At 37.4% G+C, this 20922-nt stretch overlaps 2 long non-coding RNA genes across 2 annotated transcripts; both read right to left on the reverse strand.

Moving 5' to 3' along the window:
• Positions 1 to 1536: 1536 nt before the first annotated feature.
• On the reverse strand, positions 1537 to 3441 carry LOC114643362 (uncharacterized). The gene is made up of 2 exons (XR_003714768.2): positions 3257 to 3441; positions 1537 to 1624 (listed from the first exon to the last, which is right to left on the reverse strand). It is a non-coding gene; the product is annotated as an uncharacterized LOC114643362 (long non-coding RNA).
• On the reverse strand, positions 1747 to 2809 carry LOC127527174 (uncharacterized). The gene is made up of 2 exons (XR_007934476.1): positions 2689 to 2809; positions 1747 to 1909 (listed from the first exon to the last, which is right to left on the reverse strand). It is a non-coding gene; the product is annotated as an uncharacterized LOC127527174 (long non-coding RNA).
• Positions 3442 to 20922: the final 17481 nt, after the last annotated feature.

Here is a 20922-nt window from a genome sequence, read left to right on the forward strand (position 1 = left end):
GCCAGTATTACTGTCAAAGAAAATTAAAGGCATATTACCGACGTGCACGCCTGTATTACAGCTAGAGAAAATTAAAGGCATATTACGGACATACAAGTCAGCAGATGTACAAGACAGTATTACTGTCAGAAAATTAAAGACACACAATACACGGCGGCAGCCCACATAGAACGGTCAGCTCAGCAAGTAAACATCAGCAAAAGAAAGGCTGAAAGACAAAGAAAAATATGACCAACAAATTAGAATGAGGTCAAGGTCCCTTGCCATTTAATACAGACTGTTCCTACTAATGTTTATGCACTACTGTTCTAGCGCCCGTTATTATAACGGGCTTAATGACTAGTATATATATAATCTGCGGTGGGCTGGCGCCCTGCCCGGGGTTTGTTTCCTGCCTTGCGCCCTGTGTTGGCTGGGATTGGCTCCATCAGACCCCCGTGACTCTGTAGTTAGGATATAGCGGGTTGGATAATGGATGGATGGATGGATGGATATATATATATATATATATATATAGTAATATATAATACAGTATTAGCTGACCAATGTTCTCTTCACTTTTTTGTTTGTCTTTGGGTGAAGCCAAGGGACAATTTTCATGTAACCTTAAATTGTGGAGAGAAACTGTCTGTGTTTGCAAGACATCTTAGTTTGAGCCCCATCTTGAAAGTTTAGGTTATGAGTGAGGTTTAAGTCTATATGAGAGGTAGTGTTGGTAGTGCAAGCAACTTTCTGCTGAACAATTCCAAAACACTTCTATGCACACAACATTATACATTTAAACTAATTTATATTTTTTCTGTCTATTTTGTATTTAGAACTTACTGACAGGTTCTGTTTCAGGAACATTGACTGCTAAATGTTAATTGGCACATCTGCACTTGTCTATTATTTATTTCTGCTTTATGTCATAATTCTCATTTTGGCAGATTAAAAGTTTATTTTTGGCTGATGCACATTTTTCAGTTATGTTTTAAAAGGTATTAATGATCAAATTATTTCATTTTTTATGCCATGTCACACAAATTTGTTTAAGGGACTGTTTCAGGGCTCATTTAATAGTAGCAATTCCACTCTGAGCCAAGGGTTGGCGCTGTTGTTTTCATGCCTTTTAGCTGTTTAAGACTGAAATAAGCAATTAAGAGTGGGGAACCTTAACGAGTGAGACCACTAAAATGAAACATCAAAATGTCACTTGAACAATAAGGGCTTCATCAGCAATAACTGATTTCTCATTAAGAAACTGGGTTGGAACAAAAACCTGTAGCCACTGCAGCCCTCCAAGACAGACGTTGCCCACCCTGGTTTAGATCCTTTGTCAAACCTGAGACTGAAGGGCTGAGTAGATTCCACGCTAAACCCTAAACAAAGCCTTAGGATGGAGAAAAATGGCCAGTGGTGACCTGTGCCAAAAGAATAGACAATCTGATGCTATGCTTCTTGTTCCACATCACAAATGTGTATTTTTGAACATATTTATCACTCTGAGACATGAAAAGCTGCAGACATGAGGTTACAAAAATAAACAAACATGTACATTTTTCAATGTTCTGGTTTTATTTCATACGATTGCACATTTTTTAACATGCTGGATGAAGTTTGAATTCAGCTTGTTTCTTTGTGCCTGAAAATAAAAGAAATAAAAGAAGCATTATAAAATAGAGTATTTAGACAGGTAGGTTAATATTAAGATAATTTTTTGAAGTGTTTTTTTATTATTATTATTATTATTTTGTTTGTTTAATAAATTTCCCAGGATCAGTTGGCTAGACATGTTTTACTTATTGTGTATGCAGGATTTGAGCCCTGCCCTGGTCATTGTGTGTGAATTTAACTCCTAGAACTTCAGTTTTTTTTTTGCCAATGCCAAAGATGTTTGCATTGAGTTAATTGACAATTCTAAATTAGCCTTTTGTTGAAACATGTTTGTTTCTTGTGTCTTTGAAACATGTTTATTGGTGAATTTAAAAATGGTTTAAGACAGGGGTGGGCAGATTCAGTCCTGGAGGGCCGCAGTGGCTGCAGGTTTTTGTTTTTCCGACTCAATTGCTTAATAAGAAGCACTTATTGCTCAAGTAACACTTCTGCTTCACTTTAGTTGTCTCGCTCATTAAGATTTTGAACCTTTATTGCTTATTTTAGTCTTAAACAGCTGTAGTCTTGGTTTTTAATTGCTCCTTATTAGCAATAAGATGCAAATAACAAAAGAAACCAGCATTTCTCCATTTAGCTTGTTTCCATTTACACCTGTGTGTATTTATCATGCACTATTTGGTTTAATTAAATACTTGGAAGGAAAGTGAAGAGAAAAAAATAAAGCACTGAGAATAACTCATCTGTTTTAGACTTCAAATCATTTGGATGATATCCTTAGAAAGGAAAAAAATCTAGTTATATGAGAATGACTTGACATGGCAGAGTTAAAGCACTAGCAAGCCATAAAATTAAATAATTGACAAGGATTGGTTTTTAATTAAGCAACTGGGTTGGAACAAAAACCTGCAACCACTGCGGCCCTCCAGGACTGAATCTGCCCACCTGTGGTTTAAGAGAAGCAATTAGGAAGTTTCAGCTAGTTCTTCTGCACCCCTTATAGAAAACAAGAAGCACATTTCGTTAATTCATTTTTCTGGCTTGCTTATTCCACTACAGGGACTTGGGAAGCTGGCACCACAAGGGCAGGACCACGTCTGGAGGACACCAGTCTGCTGCAGCAGGAACTCACACACACCCACTCTGACTCGTACCAGTTCAACAAATAAGACACTAAGAAACCTAAAGTGCCTGTCTTTAGCCTGGAGGAAGAGGCCAGTGTCATTCACATAAACTTAAGTTTAAGGTTTAACCGGCTCACAGAATGCACACCACTGGCAAATCGAAAGGGGGTGCTGCAACACCATACCGCCCTTCCATAAATCATATATCTTCACATAGTAATCCACTTTTCTTGATGTTAATCCTGGCAACTGCTTCACTTTGTGTCGTTTGCCTCAAACCATCAGATAAGAACATTGGGAATATCACTCCTTCTTCTGCTTTTCAATAAAATATATTCTCAATTTTAAATCTTCTTTCCTACAGTTTAAAGTATCTGCAAGATGTGACTCACTTCTGACTGGCAACTTATTGTCAACTTATGTATATTCTCTTCATGTTTGTCCTCCTGACTGGATGCTGCCCTTGTTAAAATGTTAATACATACAGTACAGTTTGATTGAACAACTGGACATTGCCTAAATATCTTCTTCCTTCTTACCTGCTCTCTGTAAATTCTTCCACCAGTTTATTGGGCACTTGCACCCTGTAGTACAAAAAGAAAATTGTTTGCAGGAGTTATTAAAAAGTAAGTAAATTATGTAGTATGAAAATAAATCTGTGTTGATGAAAGTTACAATAATCGTTTTAGAAACCAACAAGACATTTGGTGGCTCAGGAGCCAAGAAGTCCATCCATCCATCCATCCATTTTCCAACCTGCTGAATCCGAACACAGGGTCACGGGGGTCTGCTGGAGCCAATCCCAACCAACACAGGGCACAAGGCAGGAACCAATCCTGGGCAGGGTGCCAACCCACCACAGGACACACACAAACACACCCACACACCAAGCACACACTAGGGCCAATTGAGAATAGCCAATCCACCTAACCTGCATGTCTTTGGACGGAAACCAGAGCACCCGGAGGAAACCCATGCAGACACGGGGAGAACATGCAAACTCCACACAGGGAGGACCCGGGAAGCAAACCCAGGTCCCCAGGTCTCCCAACTGCGAGGCAGCAGCGCTACCCACTGCGCCACCGTGCCGCCCGCCAAGAAGTCCCATTTCTCAAAAGGGACTTGAGTCATGAGGAGCCATCGAGGTAATCTGGGCTAAGCAAATTTACTGTGGAGGGGAGGTGAGTGGGTTGTTTTTTAAGCAAAGATAAACAATTTAAAGGAGAAGAAGAAGCAGATAATCATTAAATGGGATAAGAGAGATTAAGTAGGCTTTTACATGGCAAACTGAATAAATGTGTGATGCAATGGTAAGGAGGGGATCATCACAAAGCATTCTGGATAGCATTCTGGATTTGACAACCAAGTAGACCTTAGCACTAATACAGAAAGGCCACATGCAATTTGATATTCTTAGTGAAATAATTACCTCTCCGCTCCCATCACTGGCACTCCCTGTGAAAAGAACCAAATGTGAGTCTAATACCTATATAAAACTTTTTATGGCATCCTTCATTTTCTTTAAGCATATTGATCTATTCATCTATCCATGTCTGAACTAACTTTTTTCATTACAAATGCATAGGAAGTATCAGGAACAAGATGGGAATCAGATCTGTGCACACCACTACGCCTTCAGAGACATCCAGGCTCACTTATAAAAGACTGATCAATGATGGTTAACTTCATGTGCAGATTAGAGGAAACTGTGAGAAAATGTGCACAGATGGAAACCAAGCTGGGAATCGAACACAGAATTGTGAGTTAGCTGTGCTCACCACTGCACCTTTGCAAGTATAATGAAGAAACAGTAGCTTTATTTTTCAATAAAAATACTATTAATATTATGATCATTTAATGGCCTGTACTCCTAACTTCCTGCCTAAACGTGCTCTGCATTTACAGATTTATTGCTCTTTTGTGTTTGACACAAGAATTAAAACCACCAGACTATTAAACCTAATCTAAGGAAGAGCCGTAGGAAACAGAGAACTGCAAGGTGGTGAACATCTTGCACAGGATGCCTTAACCCATCTTGGAGCCACAGAAACAGATTCTTGCCTGTGATTGACATTTTTGGAAGCAATAATCCCCCTAGGCTGTTAGTGGGCAGCACCATTATTCTTCTGTAAGTGTTAAGGTTAACACAGGGGCTTCTGGGAAGTGTAGCATTTGCCAGAGTGTCTATGAGAACATACATAATCTGGTGGTGCTTTGTTTTAGGCAGCAGTGATGCTTAACGTACCCTCAGGAGCAGCCATGAAACAATTTCTACCTCTACTGTCTGGGAGTTAGGAGGATGGGAGTGAAGCAGCTGCAAGGGTATGTCTGGTAAGAAGGAAGAACAAGGAGTAAAAATAAATCAGCGTATTGAGGAAAAGGAAGTTTGGGAAATAGGAAGGAGCTCCTATGTTCTACAATCAGGTAGTTAGTCCAAAAATGTATAGAAAGACCATGCCTTTCTTATTCTGGCTGTGTCTTTCATCTTTTTTCCCCTTTCATTGTGTATTTAGTTTTGGGTAATACAGTACCCTTCCTTAGCCTTTACTGTGCTATATTGGTGTCATTTTAGTGTATGAAGTTTGCTCCAAAGCACCCTGCTTAATCACACTACCTTATATTCCACACTCATTACAATAGTGGCAAATGCTCGTACATCTATGTGGCTCCAACTCTTCTGAATTATCTTCATTTTGGCCATTTTGAATTAACAGCTGTCTCATAATTCACATTCTGAAGGTCTACCTACTTTTTCATGTTTTTAAGACAGACATTTGATGGTAAGGCAAGCAATACTCACCAATTATAGAGACGGAGAGTGGAGACATACTGTGTGTTGATGAGCACATATTGGTAAGAATTTAACCATACTCTATACAGTTGATATTATTGACCCTAGGAACTTATTTTAAACCACTGCTTCTTCATTTTTATGAGTTTTAATGGTTTCTGCATTTCCCTACATTAATTCTGTTCTGTTTACAATGCTAATGTTTTCTAATAATGTTTGTGACTTCCATCACGTCCATTAAATATTCAGCACAATATTATTGAAGACCTTGTCACAGAAATGTTTCTCACTCCTTCATTCCTGCATAGTGTACTGGACCTCTAACATTTGTGTACCTACTGTAGATTTATCAACAGGCTTTAGCCATAGCGACCATTTTTTGTATATATTGTCTGATGCTGTATTTAATGTGTAATGCAGTCTGTGCTTGTATCCATTGTCTTATTTTGTTATTGATCTACTAAATTCAACATAAATAATTTAACAATTTATGTTTGGTTCTTTTCTCTGTCACTGTTGCAATGCCCCCCACCAGTAGTCCTATATAAGATCCTTTGAATTGTTGCTGTTTAGAATCTATAAATAAAATAATTCTGAGATGCATTTTATAAGTGTCATATTTTTGATTTCACTGCTCCTTTTGTTTATTACTGTGTTGTAATCTTTTTTGCTCTGTAAGATGTCATATGATACTATATGATACTTTATATTAAATAATGACAGAACAAAAAACACCTCCCTCAATCTTTCTTTCTGACATTCTGATTTCTATTTGACAACCTTATAGACTTATAGAGGATATTGGCTCTCAAAATGAACGTTTCTGGCATTAAAAGCTAGTAGATGTAAGATGAGTCTATGTCAAAAGGGGAAACCACAACAGCACAACTAGAATTAGGCTGATTTTTGGAAATCCAGCGCTCCTTACTGATGTGCTATATTTATGCCTGGTTTAAAAGTGTAAAGGTGGCTCAGTGGCAATGGATTTGCACTGGTATCTAGAAGGCTGCAGTTTCAAATCTCACTACTGCCTGAAGGGATCTCAGTTTCTTGTGCCATTGAGCAACAGCCTTAGCCTGAAAAAGGGCTTTGTGCAATAGCTGACCCTACTCTCTGACCCCTAAAGGACATGCAAAAAGACAATTCCCCCCCCCAGGGATTAATGCAGTATATCACCATCAGCACTACTTCACGTTCTTGAGCATGGGAGACAGCTTAAGGGTCCTATGATTGTAACTACCCACCAAACTAGGGGTTGGCGCTGTGTTCTAATGCCTTCTTTCTTCCTCCCTCTTCAGAAGAGAAGATCGATGGCTGTTCCACCACTGACGTTACTTCTGTTGTCCACCCTTCTGGACCCGCCTCTTCCAGTCTGGAACCCATATGACCAAAAGTTCGGCCATTTTGAAATCAGTTCTGTGTTTGAGCTCTTATCTGAGAAGATGCATCCGCAACTTGTTGATTTCATGCTTACATCTATTCTAATTATACAGGGTCACCAGGGTTCTGCCCCATCTCATTGACATTGCCATGTCTCCTCATTACAACTTTATTAATGTAATGAATTATTATTATTATTATTATTCATAGAAAAATATGTCAAATGTAATGACAGCTTTCTTGTCCTCTCATAACTTTGACTACTTTTAGAAAAATGGTTTATTAAACAAATGCATTTGAGTGGAAAAGCTAAACTTATTCTTGCCTCTTAAAAAAAAAAGGAATTGCATTATTTTACAAAAGTATTGTCTGTTTGTTTCTGGTTTCATTATGCATACACATTGCTTTTGTTTTTTAGTGACAGTTAGGGAAAGTGAGATTCAGCACAATCAAGTAACAAGAACCAAACCTTCATTATACAGTAGGAATAAATTTAGTTTGAGGTTTTGTAAGTTAAGTAGAGATGTGTTATCATGGGTGTAACAGTGGCATAAAGCTAGTACTCCCACCTTATGGTGACAGGAGCTCAGGTTTGACTTCTAGTCAGGTCAACGTTCCCTCCATGTATTCATGAATAGTACTCGAGTATTATATTCTTGTGAGTGTTAAGCCTACAGTATATTAATCAGAAGCTAGTACAATTTTCCTTTAGTGTTTCTGATTCTTTATTCTATTTAGAATCACTGTCATACCGTTAGGGAAAGATATCAAATAAATCTTTAAGTGTATTGTTGGGTTAGTAATGGCTGCAATCTCTAATGAACCCCTTCCCAGGGAGCATGCGCCCCCTGCTGGATACACAAAACCAGCTGAAACAGTGTGAAAACATTAAATATGGTTTCTTTACCCATGTGTTCTCCAAATTGGGCCTGAAAAAGAAAATGTTATATAAGTAAATGGTCCATTTTATTTTAACATAAATTGCCAAATGCACTCTTAAAAAGGTAAAACATAATTTTAAAAAATCAAAAATGTCAAAAGGCTACATCCATTAATATGACTGAATAGACTGAAATCATAAATTAAATACTGTAGCGGCTGTGAGGTGCTCAGATTCTCACCATCCTAAAATGCGATTTGTTAATTTTAATTAGGGGACACCAGGAACACACCCAGCCTTGCCTTAGCACGCACAGAGACATGTAATACAGATGTTTAGTAAAAGAAGAAGAATATATGAAATAAACAATGATGGCAAGCACAATTAAATAATGCAAACGCATGAACCTACCTGAATAACTCTGAAAGCAATGAAAATATTTAAACTACACACAGATACAAATGACACCCCACAATACACTAAACCAGGGGTCCTCAATCACAGTCCTGGAGGGCCGCAGTGGCTGCAGGTTTTTGTTCTAACCTGGTTGCTTAATTAAAAAGCAATACTTGGCAATAATTTAATTTCATGGCTTGCTAGTGCTTTAACTCTGCTGTGTCAGGTAATTCTCATATCCTAGATTTTCTTCCCCTTTCTAAGGATATCATTCAAATGATCTGAAGGCTAAAATGGATGAGTAATTCTCAGTCCTTCACTTTTTTCTCTTCACTTTCCACCCAAGTATTTAATTAAACCCAATAGTGCATGATAAATACACACAAGTGTAAATGGTAACAAGCTAAATGGAGAAATGCTGGTTTCTTTTGTCATTTGCATCTTATTGCTAATTAGGAGCAATTAAAAACTAAGACTACAGCTGTTTAAGACTAAAATAAGCACTAAGGGTTCAAAATCTTAACGAGCGAGACAACAAAAGTGAAGCAGATGTGTTACTTGAGCAATAAGTGCTTCTTAGTAAGCAATTGGTTTGGAACAAAAAGCCTGCAGCCACTGCAGCCCTCCAGGACTGTGATTGAGGACCCCTGCTCTAAACACTCATGACGACGTCCACAAAGAGCCCTGACCCACACAGGCAGACAATGGTGATGACTGGAGAGAAAACCCGTGTGAACAGCCTTCTGAATGAAACGCAAAGGTTTGCTCTACCATGATGCTGATGTAAGTGAAGATTTGTAGTGACTGGGAGCACTCCTCTGACCATGATGAAACCACACATACAAGCAGGCACAGGACAAGAAGATAACTGTAATCCAGTGGGTGATATATTTGTAATACAGTGGTGGTGTGAAGTGTTGCCCCAAAAAGACATCTAACCATTGCAATTATCGGATGTCTTTTTGTTTCTCTGCGTCACTTCCCAATTGAATTACAGACACAGCCATCGGAATTACAGCTTTCTCTGAATTTATGTTCTCATCCTGGGCCTGCTTGTTTAAGTGGTTTATGTGGTTGGTGTGCTACCAATCACTAAAAATCTTCATTTAACAAAAATTTTCATAACATTCAGTTTGCTGTTCACTTGGGATCTCAATTTTTTTTTTTTACCATCATCTATATTAGTTGTACTGCACTGTTTTTTGATGTTTTCATGAGTGTTTATGGTTTAGTGCTTCGTGTTTCATCAGGTTTCTTTTATATTTTGTATGTTTGGTTGGGCTGCTACATACAAAATATTTGTGTAATTGTGTTTGCCTCCATTATTTATTCATGATATATTCTTTTCCATTTTGGTTAAACTGCCATTTGCATGTCTCTGCTTCTATGAGTGCGGGCCAAATCAAGGCTGGGTGCGTTCCTGGCATCCTCGATTTAAAATAAATAAATCATTGTTTAAGAAAAATGACAATTTGAGCGCTACATCACAGTTCTAGTAAATGAACATATCAAAAATAATGATTGTTATATAAAACTACTTTTTTAAGTTAAAATAAAAAAATATTTTTGAGATAGTAATTTTGGATGGCTAAATCATTCATTTTTAATTTCTGGAACACACATTTGTTGAAATATTATAGCTGCAATACAGTAGATGGATTGAAGGATGAATACTTTCAGATATTCAAAATGATACAGTACCCCAATGATTGTCCTTAAAAGATTCTTCATCATCATATTTTCAATAAGCAAGTGACCACATACAGCCTTCTGAAGTACAACAAATAAATGTGTTTTGTTAGTACAGCACATTACAGATCACTTCATCTTTAGATATTTCTCTAAAAGGAACACCCAGCTGTTCTTTTGCTACTCTTTATATTTTTCTAAATTTATTTTTTAACAAGAAAAAGTGATTTACCACTTGACCTGATCTGTGACCCTGCACAAGTCATTTAACATGCCTGTTATCTAACTGCAAAAAACAAATAAAAAACCTATAAAAAAATATAATTTACAGTTTTTCTTAACATACATTTAAAGTATATGAAACATAATATATAAGTGTATTTATACCAACAATAAGTTCTAAAATAAAAAAAAATGGAATGTGTTGTAACCCTATAAATATGACATTAAATACCTTATTTTCACATAAGAATGATGATTTCCTTTGGTTAGCTAGTCTCATTCAAAGCTCAGCAAAGTGATGCCCTGTCTGTCCGAGTCAATCCTAAGTGACGTGAAGATTGCTATAGTTATGATAATTCCTTCTTGTTCAAGTGTTTATTCAGCGTAGACAATACTTGCCATGTGAAGTCACACTATGAAGTCCGACAGTATTTATCAGAACGTTTGGCAGATTATGTTGCATCCTGAACAGAGCGGTTGTGTTTGTTTGATTGCGTTAAGCAGTATTGAGTATGTTTTTAAGAAAATTTTTCATCTTTTGTCGATGTTTCTATGCAAAGAATGTGGTATGGTGTTTAGTATTTGCTGGACTACAGTGTTAGAAAACAGTTCTTTCCTTTTATGCCCTTCCTCTGTTTATCTATACTGTAGTGAATACATAAGATTTCATTTTTTGATTTTTATTACATTTGCAGGCCTTTCTGAAAACATGCTTTCAGTTTGTCATTATGGGTTATTGAGTAAACATCGATGGGTAAACATGGCAAATATATCCGTTTAAAATTAAATCTACCACACGAGAAAGTGGGCAGAAAGTGAATACTATCTGAATTGACTGTATAGGTACTGTATATATTGTATAATCCCACAAACTAAATCTAAAGCTAGTGAAATGTGTCAACCCCTGAGATCTGGTCTCCGATCTGCCATGCCACCAGCGGACACATTTATTTGAGGGTAGGGTGGGCTCCTGTTAAGGCCTGAGTTGCAAGTGACAGAAAATGTCCCTGCATGTTCACATATAAAAAGTAGTGACCACAAAAGGTGGATCTTGACTGCTGAACTGAGAATTAAATTAAAATTAAATTTACTGACTTTACATACCTCGTTTGCTTCAGCATCTGCAAAGAAACATAAAGAAACATTAAACTAATGAAATGTATTTTTTTATTCCAAGAAGGCAAGAGTAGAAGATGACTAGAAGAAAAAGACATTGTCAGAAGACAAAGTAAGGATCAGAACAACAAACACCAAAGCCAGAAACACGAGGCAAAACTGAAGTCAAAAAAGGGAAAACAAAATTCTTAACCAGGAGATCAAAACAAAATGAAGAATTTAATGACAAAGAAGGGTTTGGAATCTGTTTAATCAGATGAAGAAGTGAGCCTGAAATGATCCTTTAATTTTGTTGCGTCATGATTGACAGGATTGTGACCCTACAAGCCCCTACTGGAAACATCCTGACAACTGGAATCAACATCAGAAGAAAACAAAATATCCATTTTCCAACCCGCTGAATTCGAACACAGGGTCACGGGGGTCTGCTGGAGCCAATCCCAGCCAACACAGGGCACAAGGCAGGAACCAATCCCGGGCAGGGTGCCAACCCACCACAGGAATCACACAAACACACCCACACACCAAGCACACACTAGGGCCAATTTAGAATCGCCAATCCACCTAACTTCGGACTGTGGGAACAAATTAAAAATGAAAACCTAAATGAATCTTATAAGGAAAAATACATGATTCCATTAAATTCCTCAGCTAAAAAAAAAAACAGAAAAAGCCTAAAGCTCGAAATTCGAGTCACCCGAAAACCCATGATAAATTCCCAGCACCCTGACAGTATTGTTATGTCACTCTTTCAAATTATTAAAAACCATTGTCTAAAGAAATTTTAATTGTAGCAAGTGTAATAATGACAAATATAATGACATGACTTGCTTGAGCACCGTGATGTCCCTACATTGATGAATTAAAGGCCAGAAGTCCACATGACCGTCATCATCAAGTTCTTCCATGTGAACCCTGAATACAATGAGGACTGATTGTGTGTTCATTTATGTTAAGTAGAATGCCTAGAGGGGGCCGGGTGGTCTCGTGGCCTGGAACCCCTGCAGATTTAATTTTTTTCTCCAGCTGTCTTCCCTGGTCATCGGGCCTTACTTTTATTCCATGTTAATTAGTGTTTCCTTATTTTAATTCTTATTTATTTTGCCTTTTTTCTTGTAAAGCACTTTGAGCTACATTATTTGTATGAAAATGTGCTATATAAATAAATGTTGTTGTTGTTGAGTATTGCTATGTGCCATAATTTAACATTATTAAAGCTGTTTGATTCAATTTGGGGTCATGGGTGTCTTTCCATGTCTACTGCACAATAGTTTCAACAAATACAAACATATGCATAAAGCATCTAACTTATGTTTTGAATGAGCCTCTAAATTTCATTGATAGCTAGTTGAAATACCTAACGTTAGCCAGGTATATTTATATATCAGGTAAGGTAAGGTAAGAAGGCACATATTTATGTGTTTTTAAATGTCATTGCTGGCTGAATTAAGTGTCTCATCCATCATCGACACTGTCTCTATCGGTTTGTCATCTCTAGTGAGTTGAGAATTTGTTCTTTTTGTGCATGATGGGATTCCATAATTGTGTAAAACTTCTTGCTAGGTTAGAACTTTGTAAATAAACATTCATACATTCATTAATAATTGTGAACAAGTGGTAGACATAAAGGTTGGGGGGTGCACAAATTACAATAAAAAGTGAACAGGTGATTAATAAAACTGTACTACTACTACACTAGGTCTTCCTCAAAAGATCTCCACTTTTCCCATTTCTCAAGTGCCACAAAATCATGCCCCATATGTTATGATTTTTCTCTGTTAAGATAATTCAATTATACATTTTCTGGCAGAGCTAATTATTTTATTTCATTTAGACTAGTGATTACTTATTTCAAAGTAATCATAACCCAATCACACGTAACCCTGACCTTATTTCCTTTTTCTAGTGATCCCTTGCCCCATTTACCTCCTATATCTAGACGTAATGATCTCTTTGTAGTGTGGTGGCTTTAAATATTCTGGGTTACTTTACACAAGGCTCAGAATCATATTTTGGGGTCAAGTGGAAATAAGTTTTGCTGTAGGGTTAAAGAAGAAAAGAACTAGCAACCATTCCTGACATCCTTGAATGTCTTAAAGGGTCTTTAAAGCAGTTTCCATCCTTTTACATTTTGGAACTGTGTGCTGTTTTCTAGTGGTTTGGAAAGTTATGACAGAGCTACTATAAGTGTTTGTCTCAAAAAGAGCAGTGTTCTCCCTTTTTTGTTGTCCTGTCACTATGAGCTGCCATTTGCCGGCTTGGAGATACTCTGCCAACTCTGACCGTAAGTACAGGTTCAAGCATTATTAACACAAACAGGATCACCTTTGGGTTGGAACCATGAACTCTTTGTATTTCTTGGTTTATTATGATTTCATTGATACTGTAGATGTTTAATCCCACTGAATAACTGAATTAGTGATATGTAATGTTAGCTGGGCAAAGCTAGTGATTATTGTGTTGTCCCCTCTATTGAACCCCTATTTATGATGACATTTTTGAAACTCCATAAACTCTCCATGTTAAGTTGAGTCAACTGTAATATACATGCAAACTTTCTTGAACATTGCTGAGCTCTTCTAGAGTAATGCATGGCTTTTGTGGTGTTTTCCCTGCCATTATGACTCCCCAGTGAAGTTCCTGAAACTCCAAGAAGCATATATTTGAAATTGTATGCATAACAATGTAAGGTAACACTTTAGTTTAGGTACTGCAAAAATGTACTCTTATGTAACAAATCCTTAACAAAGGCTTCTTTTGGTCTCCAAGACAGTTATAAAACATCCAGTAGATGGGTTATTCATCTCTGTGCAGTTTGGCATATTAATATGATGATAAAATTACTTTTTAATATGAAGGATACTCTGGTCTTATACTAAATATGTTATATCAAGAGAAACACGTCTGAGTGGAGCCACCTCTGACCATTGCAAAGTGAAGTTTGATTAGCAGGTCACATTGCAGAGGTGAACAAACACTTTACTTTTGCTTTGTGAGTGTGAAGAAACACACAAAGCCTTTGTTTTGAATGATGCATGTTATTTTTATGGTGGTACCCCATCACACCACACTAGGAAGAGCCAACCCTAAAACAGTACACACAATTCATTACGATTTGGCTGAATTGTTTTGATGAAATAACGGTTCTGATTTTGCTCCCCACCACCCCATTACAACTCAATTCCTTGATGAAAGTTTTGAAAAGCCTTAAAGTCTAGATTTAAGGTTTATCAAGAATAATGTACTTGCAAAAGTTCAAGCACTTTAATCAGCCATTAGACCAACTTAAAATATAGACTGCATGGTGCGATCAATAGATAGATAGATATGAAAGGCATTATATAATAGATAGATAGATAAATATGAAAGGCATTATATAATAGATAGATAGATAGATAGATAGATAGATAGATAGATAGATAGATAGATAGATAGATAGATAGATAGATAGATAGATAGATATGAAAGGCATTATATAATAGATAGATAGATAGATAGATAGATAGATAGATAGATAGATAGATAGATAGATAGATAGATAGATAGATAGATAGATAGATAGATAGATAGATAGATAGATAGATCTTTATTTGAATATCTATCTATTATATAATGCCTTTCATATCTATCTGTCTATTATATAATGCCTTTCATATCTATCTATCTATCTATCTATCTATCTATCTATCTATCTATCTATCTATCTATCTATCTATCTATCTATCTATCTTAGATCTTTATTTTCAAATAAAGTGATCTATCTATCTGTCTACTGAAATATTTGAATACAGTCTGTATTTTAAGTTGAACCAACTGCAGCCTCCATGCAAAATGTCATGAAAATTAGTTTGGCTATTCTCGTGTGACTGGCAGACAAACAAATAGACAAGATGCGATCTGAAAGTTGAAATGATGTCTTTAGTGTACAAAACAAACAATATCAAACAAAGCTGAAAAAAAAATTGAAAGACAGACAGACAGAAGGTATAACCATTTTATGTAAATAGATTTACCTATGTCGTTGCTTGCTGCATTGCTTTCAGCAGGCCCTGTCTGAAAGAAGAAGCAAGTTGTTAATGTGCATGTGTCTGTCAATTTTAAATGATGCATTATTGTTGAATATGCTTTAAAGAATTATTTCAATAGTGTGTAAAGTAAATTCAATGAAAGAGTACAAAACCTTTATTGTCTAAAAAAAGAGAATACAAAGGTTTAAAAAAAGTGCAGTAGTTCAGGTGAGGTTTGCTGCACCCACTGTGTGGATTTCTCATTTACAAATTTAAAGGTCCTTTAGTCTAATCACAGAAAATAAAACAGATTTTTTAAAATAACTTTATCCAATTCAAAATGTAATCTTGACTTGCACAATCAATTTACCTTTCCTTTCTTTATTCTACTGTTTTACTATAGAGCTTAAAGTATATTGATTACTTTAATAGCTTAGTCTTACAAAGCACTTTGCAATAGATATATCTAAAATAATACTTATTGAGTAATACATACCTGGCACTTTACCACGACAGCAAAAACAGCCAAAAAAGCAAACAAAAGGAATTTGCGCATGGTGACTTTGTAGTACAGTAGTCTGCTTCCCAAAAATGTCACTTTTATAATGGAACAGACCAAAAGGGTGGGATTTTGATAAAGTGACATTTTCCTACAGTCAAATAAATATAAACAAATTAGACACAACATTTTCATTGGTGACATGCTGAAGCAAAGATGTGACAAAAAATTTGTTAATGGTATGTATTAAACAAAATAAGACTTCATAAGTGTCAGCATTACATTTATGGGATATATCTAACTGGTTTGCTGTGGTAGGGATGGGGCGACACTCTGCTGTAGATGTTACAGATGTTCACAACTCCTGGTGCTCAGATTTGCTGTCCACCGCAGCCACTGTTTATACAAAGTTTACACTTTGACAATGTGCCTGACTGTTTTTTTGAAGCAATTTAATTTAATCCTACTTCTATATTCAACACTCTGTGTGGGCAGCGCAGAATGTCCCCTGTGCTGAAGAAAACTCAGTTTTTGCTTTTACGTCTATCCAAGTTGTTGCACTCAGTAGACTGCGTCTGATTTAAAGATCCTAAGCAGGCGCTACCGTCAACTATATTGTAGTTCAGCTGGTGTTTGTAAAAGCAGCAATTGTATTGACATGCAGTGCCATCACCTACGTTGCTGTAACATTTTTGTGATCTGTAGTGGGTGACACTGAGCCTCCAAACCCTAAACACAACGGCACCATCACAAGTCCCTGGTTCAATGACAGTAATAATTTATTTTAACAAATATCTTCACACAGGGACGGCACGGTGGTGCAGTGGTAGCGCTGCTGCCTCGCAGTTAGGAGACCCGGGTTTGCTTCCTGGGTCTTCCTTGCATGGAGTTTTCATGTTCTCCCCGTGTCTGCGTGGGTTTCCTCCGGGCGCTCCGGTTTCCTTCCACAGTCCAAAGACATGCAGGTTAGGTGGATTGGCGATTCTAAATTGGCCCTAGTGTGTGCTTGGTTGCGGTGGGTTGGCACCCTGCCCGGGATTGGTTCCTGCCTTGTTGGCTGGGATTGGCTAAAGCAGACCCCCGTGACCCTGTGTTCGGATTCAGTGGGTTGGAAAATGGATGGATGGATCTTCACACAGGTTATTTTTAAGCACTCACACCAGCATAAGTGCTTCTTCTTTTTCTTCCATCCTCTTCTTCTTCCTCTCCTTCTATTCCCCAAGGTGAGCTTCATCCTCCACCTTCTGACTGTGACTTGCCAGGTCAAGAGGAGGGCTCTCTTTAAAAGCCCGACACAAGAGTTTTTATAGTGCACAACCTATAGCCCCTGGGATGCACTTCCGGGTCAGACAGGACCCAATATTATCTGAAAGCTCCCCCTGTTGGACTCCACAGAACCTGGCAGGGCAGCCCCATGGGAAAACAGCTTCCATGCAGCCCTGCGAGTGTCTGTACTGAGGCTTGCCAGAGGGGATGCTACCTTCTAAAGTACAGAGGCACTCTCTGCCCATAGAAGGCAGTCACCCACTGTCATGTCCTTGCAGGCTACCAAGCCCATCCAATGCGTCCTTCCATGGCTGCTGGGAGGCCAGCCCCTGGTGTAGCTGCTGCTGACCTTCCTTTATCTAGGCCTCCTGGCTGGGCACAGGAGTAGGGTCCATTCCGACTGGGATGATGATCCATCCATCACACTTTGTTACGAGTACTTTGTATTTCTTAAATCTTCACTATTGCATCATTTAACACTACTATAATGTAACTGTATACATTTACACTTAGTGGAGCACGTTTCTGTTTTTGTGAATGTGTTCCACAGTGTTTACTTCTTGAACTTATCTCATTTGTTGCTGTTGGCTCTTCTATCTGGTCACACATATACACTTGGGGATCTCCTTCAGGGCTCTGCCTATGTTAGTGAGAACACTCTAGGATGAGAAAGGGCACCGTCGTTTACATCTTCTTCTCTTTTGCCAACAGCAATAAGAGACCACCCATCAAGAATGCTAGGCTTTACTAGAACTTCCATCACAAGCCCCATCCTTTTCACACCAGGCGTTGTTAAAAGGAGACATCTATTTTTTGACCTGAATTCTAAAGACAATGGAGCACCCTTAACATGCACTGAACCACTCGAGGAGAGCATTGTTTTCAGGCCACGGCAGATGACTTTTATGTTGTGCCATCATGCACCTATTATTTTTTGTTTGAACCTTAAAATGAGTTTCATTGAGTTGGTTCCCCAACATTCAGCAAGATGGTCAGCAGTATTTGTCACAGGTCACAAACCTCACACTACAAATCTCTCTGCAGCTTTCAAGTGGAATGAAGTTTTGTTCTCCTTCATGCGCTGGATGGATTCATGGACAATTGTAGTTACTTCAATTAATGTTGTCTTGACACAGGTTTGCACTTGAGCCTCTTTTAATAGGCTAAGACAACATGTCAGTAATTTGTGCACTGTATGAAATTCATTTATTAATATTTACTGAGTAAACATGAAATAAACATACTGCCACAACTTTCACAAAGTTAGGATTTCAAGAATTGAACGATACAAAAAACAATAGGGATCAGCACGACTGGAGCACAGCCATTTACAAAATTTGAAAAAGTCTAGGGCATTTGTCAATTCTTGGTCCTGATTACATATTTGTGAAAAGGTTTTTTGTGTAAATTACTTTTCATTTGTAATGACCAGCTAAAATGATCTTCACTCACAGCTACACTTACCGGCCAGACAGACAGAGAAAGTTCAGACCAGTCCGTCCACACCATATTGTGCTAAACACTCAATTACTCCAAACTTTCATCCTCAGTCAGTAGTTCCAATGCAGCAAATAACAGAATATAAAGAAGAATGGTGAATCTTTTGCTAAAAGATGAATGTAAACACATAAATAATTCAAGGAGCACAATATCTACAATATATACAGAGAATAAGTTAAAAAAAAGATAAGCCAAATATGTGTATACAAAAGTAAGCAGTAAACTGCCAGAGGTTAACAAAAATGTTTAGGATTGACAAAATCTAAAAAAACAATGTCATTTTTTGAGTTATGCAAAAAAAAAAAACCTTTTCAGGGGACAATTAAAGGGTGGTGGCTGAAGTAAGCAAATGTCAGCTTCAACTCTGAAGAGAAAATGTTGAGCTGCAGGTTTGGCAGGTCGAGTAGCATTAAGAAAGCCTTTGCTAAAACTGCAAAATAACAAAAAGAGGCTTACCTGGGTCAGGAACCAACATCAGTCACAATGTACTCTGAAATTAAAACAAAGAACAAATACACATCTGGAGATATGCATACAGCATGCTTGTTAGGCTGTGCTTTAAAGCTGTTGTCCTGAGTGGTGTCTGTCACACAAGCTGTTGACTCTCTGAACCTGGTCTTCTGATTCTGTGCTGGTTTTGGGTATGCCCAACCTGCTCCCAGTTTCCATGTTCTTTTTCATGATGCTACCGACACCTTGGTTTCCTTTGATCTATACTAATAAAAGGCAAAGCCCTCACTGACTCACTGACTGACTGACTGACTGACTCATCACTAATTGTCCAACTTCCCGTGTAGGTGGAAGGCTGAAATTTGGCAGGCTCATTCCTTACAGCTTACTTACAAAAGTTAGGCAGGTTTCATTTCGAAATTCTACGCGTAATGGTCATAACTGGAACCTCTTTTTTGTCCATATACTGTAATAGACTGCAGCTCGATGGCCATGGGAGGCGGAGTTGCATATCACGTCATCACGCCTCCCACGTAATCATGTGAACTGACTGTGAACGCAGTACGTAGAAAACAAGGAAGAGCCCCAAAGAGCGTTGAAGAAAACATTGAGAAGGCAGCGAAACAATAAGAAGCGAGCGAGTGACGCATACAAGCATATTCATAAGTGCAGCTACTGCGGAAACAAAGCACGGTGTAAACTGTAAGTTTAAATTAAGTTTATAGAAACGCTCCCGCTGCCGTTTGCAATACCATATTCGCGACATACAAGTTTAATGAGAAGACACGAGGTATAAACGAGACTTTGGATCACTTTGTAACGGAGCTAAAATTGCTGTAGCGAGAAACTTTTAAGTGCCGGGTCTTAGCTAACATTAAATAAAGCCGTGGACATCGCAACATCACACAAGAGAGCGGCTCACGTGAACTGACTGAACGCAGCACGAATGATCACTTCGATGAATCAAACCTGTTCAAAAAACACATTACACAATTGATAATGTAGGAAAAGAATATGAAGCGACTGACGCATACAGACATTTTCATGAGTGCAGGTACTTCAGAAACAAAGCACCGTGTACACCTAAAGTTTACCTTAAGTTCATAGACCTACAAAAGGCTGCCATTGATTTGAGGCAAGATTGCTTTTCTCCTGTACAACTATACGTTGCATTCTCAACAGTAAGCTTGCACAGCTTGGTCACATTAAAACCGGAGAACAATAAAACAGCGGAGAACCCGTGGATTAAATAAAAAGGCTGCTTCCTTGGTGAAGCAAGGAAAAAGGTTGACCTTATATGGCGTTTGTTTATAAAACAGCGGAGAAGCTGTGTAAAGGCTGCTTCACAAAAAAACAGCAGAATGCCTTATATGAGCAGGCAGTCAGCTAAAGAAGGGAATCAATAAATAACTATAATCGTAATAAACGAACAAAAAATAGCGGAGAATCCGCGGATTACATAAAGGAAATGGGTACCTGAACAGAAAAGTGAGTCTCAAATAGCTACACAATAACTATAACAATCGTAATAAACGAACAATAAAACAATACAGAACCGCTAAGCAAGGAGAAAGGACGGCCTTATATGGCGTTCGTTTATAAAACAGCGGAGAGGCTGTGTAAAGGCAGCTTCACAAAAAAACAGATCCTTAACAAATATTGTTATTGGTATATTCTCCCTCAATTTAAAAAGGTTTTCTTTTCTTCTTAATAAAAATTTAAAGCATATTTACATATATATATGTGAATGTATGTATGTATATATGTATGTCTATATATATATATATATATATATATATATATATATATATATATATATATATATATATATATATATATATATATATATATATATATATATGTAGATATGAAAATATGTATATGTATATATATGTGTCTGTATGTGTATATATATATATATATATGTGTATGTATGTATGTATGTGTGTATATATATATATGTATGTATATGTATGTATGTATGTGTATATGTATATATGTATATGTGT

The sequence above is a fragment of the Erpetoichthys calabaricus genome, chromosome 3 (assembly GCF_900747795.2).
Source record: "Erpetoichthys calabaricus chromosome 3, fErpCal1.3, whole genome shotgun sequence".
In the NCBI taxonomy this organism is placed as follows: domain Eukaryota; kingdom Metazoa; phylum Chordata; class Cladistia; order Polypteriformes; family Polypteridae; genus Erpetoichthys; species Erpetoichthys calabaricus.